Source organism: Xyrauchen texanus, chromosome 12, assembly GCF_025860055.1.
Source record: "Xyrauchen texanus isolate HMW12.3.18 chromosome 12, RBS_HiC_50CHRs, whole genome shotgun sequence".
Taxonomy (NCBI): domain Eukaryota; kingdom Metazoa; phylum Chordata; class Actinopteri; order Cypriniformes; family Catostomidae; genus Xyrauchen; species Xyrauchen texanus.
The window spans coordinates 44,006,787-44,013,336 of record NC_068287.1 but is presented as its reverse complement, the minus strand read 5'-3'; positions in this window follow the sequence as shown (position 1 = coordinate 44,013,336).

The window sequence follows — 6,550 nt, the reverse complement described above, 5'->3', positions numbered from 1 at the left end:
CCACAGCCACCACCATTGTGTCCTTGAGCAAGGCACTTAACTCCAGGTTGCTCCGGGGGGATTGTCCCTGTAATAAGTGCTCTGTAAGTCACTTTGGATAAAAGCGTCTGCCAAATGCATAAATGTAAATGTTTGACTGCCGCCAGAGATGTCTCCTATCAACCCAATTCATAAACGCAATAAATGCTTTCGGGTCCTTAAATAACGTATATCATGCGAGTAAGGGCAGATGACATTCTGGTGCCCTCCTAAGGTAAGATGATGCCCCCCCTACTGCATAGTCTGCTTATAGGGAGTGGCGGTACTGCTTGCAGAGTACAACATGCAGAGTTCAAACCCCCCCCCACACACACAATGCAACACACACACACACACAATGCAGCGCGCACACACAATGCAGCGCACACACACACACAATGCAGCACACACACACACACAATGCAGTGCACACACACACACACACACACACACAATGCAGGCACACACACACACACACACACACACACACAATGCAGCGTGCACACACACACACACACACACACACACAATGCAGCGCACACACACACACACACACACACACACAATGCAGCGCACAAACACACATACACACAATCCAGCGCACACACACACACACACACACACACACACACAATGCAGCTCACACACACACACACACACACACACACACACACACACACACACACAATGCAGCTCACACACACACACACACACACACACACACACACACAGAAATAAATGGGTGAGACCATAAGGCAAAATGCAGAATACAACACACACAAACATGCACACACACTGTTCATTTTCTTTCTAACTTATTTACTTTAAGTTACTGAATTAAAATGTGATGTTTGAAATAAATATTTGGTTTCAAAATGATTATTTTATGTCTTCTCTTTGTAACACCAAATAATGCGACATTATTGCAAAAACTGTCACTTCAAAACCGTTAAAAAGCAAACAAAAACAAAGGCTAAACTTTGACAAATAATAGTTTGATAAAATTTAAATATATATCTAAATGCATAATTTGCAATAACATGTAGAATTCCTACACATTAGTTGGCTCATAGAACACTGCCATCTACTGGCTATTATTGTCATTACATCGTTATTAATAATATTTTCACCAGAAAGCAGCGATCTGCCCTCAATACAGGACACATTCTCATACTTTCTTCATGTTTCAACAAGGCTTTTACTGTAATGAAGTTACATAAATTTGCTAATTTGCATATGCAAAAGAGTGGTGATATCGAGAAATGTACTGTATATGTAAATAATATCTTAAAAACATAAAAACCCAAAATGATGGACCACAAACCAAAAATTAAGCGGTTAATTGATCAGAATGGGATGGTTAAAATTGCTCATATTGATGAACGCATCAGGAATTCTTTTGGTATATATTCTGGGACTTTTTGCATCCAGGAATGGATTGAATGCTTCCAGGACAGGATTCATTCTGTCTAATCCAGTGTGATGGAGTTGGTTCCTCCCAGACCTCCTCTACCTCGACGCCTGCAGGAGCAGAGAGAGTAACACACAATATTTAATCTTCTTCATCACACTTCTCAGATCAAAACCATCACGGACAATTCTTTATCTGTGATGCCCTCATGTGGCCAGAAATTAGACATGTGGACAGACATAACGAAATGACACTTAAAGGAATAGTACGCTGAAAATGAAAATTCATCATTTACTCACCCTCATGTTGTTCCAAACTCATATGACTTTCTCTATTCTGTAGAACAGAAAGGGAGAGGTTCAAAATGTCCATAATGCTTTTTTTAATTATAAAAAGACACCGTAGAGCTCTAAAAATGCCCCAAAAAAGCATCATCAAAGCATCAAAGTAGTTCCAGTCTAGTAAATGATTGCACATGTTTCATTTTGGGGTGAACTAATCCTTTAATAAATATTTATTCAATATGATTATTTGTTAAATGTAATGTAATTATGTGACCAGAAGCTAGACATGTGCAGTTAAAGGGATAGGGATAAAGGTATAGTTCACCAAAAATCATCATTTACTCACCCTCATGTCGTTACAAACCCGCTTGACGTTCTTTTTTCCTTGGAAAGCTAAAAGAGATGTTTTGAAGAATGTTCATGCTGCTCTTTTCCATACAATAAAAGTGAATAGGGACAGATGCTGTCGGATGCCTGGGTATCTCAGCGAGTAAAGACGCTGACTACCAGCCCTGGTGTCATGAGTTCGAATCCAGGGCGTGCTGAGTGACTCCAGCCAGGTGTCCTAAGCAACCAAATTGGCCCAGTTGCTAGGGAGGGAAGAGCAATAACAATAATCCGACATCAGACATGACACACGAGGGGGTTTCCCTGCTTTTAAATAAGCAGGGAAACAAGCAAGGGTCAGGTGCCACTCACAGCTGAAGGTTGTAATGATCAGGGTTCCCATGGAAACGCTGATTCAGCATGCGAGCGGCACCTGACACCCTGTGCCCACACAAAGCACAAACACGAAACACAAGACAGACAGGGGGCGATCATGTCATGGTCCTCATCAGACAAAACCCGTCCTGGCAGGTTGACAGGACCATGACATCACCGGGGAGCACACGGTGGTAATACGTGCACGGCGGTCCCAAACAACTGGACCCATGGCTGTGAGCACTGGCAGTGATGGAACAGCTTTTGTGGCTGAGAGCACAGGCCGGGATGGGGGAATGACCTCTGTGATCATGGGCACTGGCAGTGACATTGACCTTCGTGGCTGTGAACACAGGTAGGGACAGGGGTACAGTCTCCGAAGACGAGGGCAGTGGCAGGGGAACAGTCTCAGTGGCTGAGAGCACAGGCCGGGACGCCTGCTATAGAGTGAAGACAGCTGGACCCAAAATTGAAAGAGAGCTTGCGATTAGTTAAAAATGTTGGCATTTTGTGTCACTGAAATCAGGTTTTTTTTAAAGAAACTATTAAAATATGATTCACTCACCTTCTTGTATAAATGTTCTGGTTCAATGCATATTTTTGATTTTGTTGTGATGTTAGATAGAGGAGCTAACAGAGGCTGAGGAGGCATTAACCCAAAGCCAACACACTTATCGGGGCCAATCCATAGACATTAAAATACTAACTTTTCTGTGTAAAGGTATATCCACCCTAAATAGGGAGCAAGGGAGCATCCTATAGCTCTCCTATAACTGTTCTGAGACCAGTGCAGACAGACAGCACACTGGAGGTTAAGTCATGCACTAAATAGGGAGCAAGGGAGCATCCTATAGCTCTCCTATAACTGTTCTGAGACCAGTGCAGACAGACGGCACACTGGAGGTTAAGTCATGCACTAAATAGGGAGCAAGGGAGCATCCTATAGCTCTCCTATAACTGTTCTGAGACCAGTGCAGACAGACAGCACACTGGAGTTTAAGTCATGCACTAAATAGGGAGCAAGGGAGCATCCTATAGCTCTCCTATAACTGTTCTGAGACCAGTGCAGACAGACGGCACACTGGAGTTTAAGTCATGCACTAAATAGGGAGCAAGGGAGCATCCTATAGCTCTCCTATAACTGTTCTGAGACCAGTGTAGACAGACAGCACACTGGAGTTTAAGTCATGCACTAAATAGGGAGAAAGGGAGCATCCTATAGCTCTCCTATAACTGTTCTGAGACCAGTGCAGACAGACAGCACACTGGAGGTTAAGTCATGCACTAAATAGGGAGCAAGGGAGCATCCTATAGCTCTCCTATAACTGTTCTGAGACCAGTGCAGACAGACAGCACACTGGAGGTTAAGTCATGCACTAAATAGGGAGCAAGGGAGCATCCTATAGCTCTCCTATAACTGTTCTGAGACCAGTGCAGACAGACAGCACACTGGAGGTTAAGTCAGTCCCTAAGTAGCGAGCAAGGGCGCATCCTATAACTCTCCTATAACTGTTCTGAGACCAGTGCAGACAGACAGCACACTGGAGGTTAAGTCATGCACTAAATAGGGAGCAAGGGAGCATCCTATAGCTCTCCTATAACTGTTCTGAGACCAGTGCAGACAGACAGCACACTGGAGTTTAAGTCATGCACTAAATAGGGAGCAAGGGAGCATCCTATAGCTCTCCTATAACTGTTCTGAGACCAGTGCAGACAGACAGCACACTGGAGTTTAAGTCATGCACTAAATAGGGAGCAAGGGAGCATCCTATAGCTCTCCTATAACTGTTCTGAGACCAGTGCAGACAGACAGCACACTGGAGTTAAGTCATGCACTAAATAGGGAAAGGAGCCATCTCCTATAACTGTTCTGAGACCAGTGCAGACAGCACACTGAGTTAAGTCATGCAATAGGGAGAAGGGCATCCTATAGCTCTCCTATAACTGTTCTGAGACCAGTGCAGACAGACAGCACACTGGAGTTTAAGTCATGCACTAAATAGGGAGCAAGGAGCATCCTATAGCTCTCCTATAACTGTTCTGAGACCAGTGCAGACAGACAGCACACTGGAGTTTAAGTCATGCACTAAATAGGGAGAAAGGGAGCATCCTATAGCTCTCCTATAACTGTTTTGAGACCAGTGCAGACAGACAGCACACTGGAGTTTAAGTCATGCACTAAATAGGGAGCAAGGGAGCATCCTATAGCTCTCCTATAACTGTTCTGAGACCAGTGCAGACAGACAGCACACTGGAGTTTAAGTCATGCACTAAATAGGGAGAAAGGGAGCATCCTATAGCTCTCCTATAACTGTTCTGAGACCAGTGCAGACAGACAGCACACTGGAGTTTAAGTCATGCACTAAATAGGGAGAAAGGGAGCATCCTATAGCTCTCCTATAACTGTTCTGAGACCAGTGCAGACAGACAGCACACTGGAGGTTAAGTCAGTCCCTAAGTAGCGAGCAAGGGCGCATCCTATAGCTTTCTTATGCAGCTAAGTGCGTTCAATACTAAAATCAGATCAAAAGTTCAGTTTCAGGCTGCAGATGATGTTTGGAACATGTTTGACAGACACGGGACAATGATCATCAGTACATATATTCACAATTTATAATGTATCATTTTATTTGAACATGGTTGGCAGTGATTGGATGATGCTGGACATTACTTTGAATCAGAATTGCATGTATGAAACGTCTCAAAAACATGAATAACCAACACTCCTGAAAACATAATAAACAATTTGATAAAAATGTCACAACTTAGTCCCGCTGTCCACATATGTGGACATCCATTTCCGCCTTTAAACCCTCCAAAAATTTGCCCCATTCACTTCCATTGTAAGTGCCTCAGTGTAACCTCGATTTTTGCTTTTTTTTTAAAGATAAGGAGGAACAAGTCTAAATGATTTAATCAACGTTATGCCACAAATGCTGTCGATTGATCTTGACTTGTACTGAACCCAGGATTTTCGCTTTACTCACTATACTGCAAATAACACATCAAGTCTTTGTCTTTTCAGACTGGCCCGAAAACTTGAGGTCTCCCTTTTTATGTTTGGCTTCACAGATGAATGTAAAGAAAGAGTCTCTTCTACAGGAGATCCGAGAACTGCAGGCACGTGTTGGATTTGGAAACCCTTGCTTTTAATGGAATAATTTTAATTTCATCCACGTAACCGCTTGGGTCATTTTAAACAGTAATGAGTTTAACTCTTATGTTTCTAGTAATACAAAAATAACATTTGATTCCAACAATAATGTATGTATGACCTTTCTGTTTATTGGTTGACCCTGTTGATGATGGCTGTACATGTACGCATTACACTAGGTATAATAATAATGTGCAAATCAGCATGGCGAAGATAAAACTGAGGGATTAAGAAATGTAAACAACTGTCAGAATAGCACAATAGCATACTACTCACACTATTTCTTCAGTGTGCAGTATGTATACTGTGCAAAGTGGCAAAAAGGTGCATCCCAAAACACACACTTCTGCACTATTCTACACCATTTTGTAGTGTGGGTAGTATGCTTACACTGAAAGTGCAACAAAATAAGTGTATTACGAGTATCTAGATGATTTACTTCTTGAGCGTGGAATGTTTTACACTTTGTGCGTTGCTGGTCACACAAAACCATTGTAAATAATGGAGAATGTAGCAACTAGCGAAACCTCATTGAAGACAGCACCTTACAAATGTAATGCTTTACCATCACCCCACGCTGTGTGAATATGTCCGTTGTTTAAGATACAAGTATTGAACTGAGGTTGGCTAACGCGCTAAAGCTAGCAGCAACATATCAAGTGTGCTTGAAACGTCACTTCCGTCAGCTGTTAAATGATGAAAGTGTTGAACTGTTTTCCATTTAGGACACTAACTAAATGGTATTTGAGTGCATAGTATATTGTGTACCTATCTAGTGTATATTGTGTGTCATTTAGAACACAGCTAATGTTTGGAATGGAAGGTTAGGTTACTACTGTGTACTATGTATATACTACACACTATTGTGATGTCATACTACTATTTGAAATGCGTATCACTACATGGTGTTCTTATTTGACGTTCTATTTAAAGTCATCAGAGGGCCTGCGCGAGAATGTTTATATTTTATGGTCGCTGTTC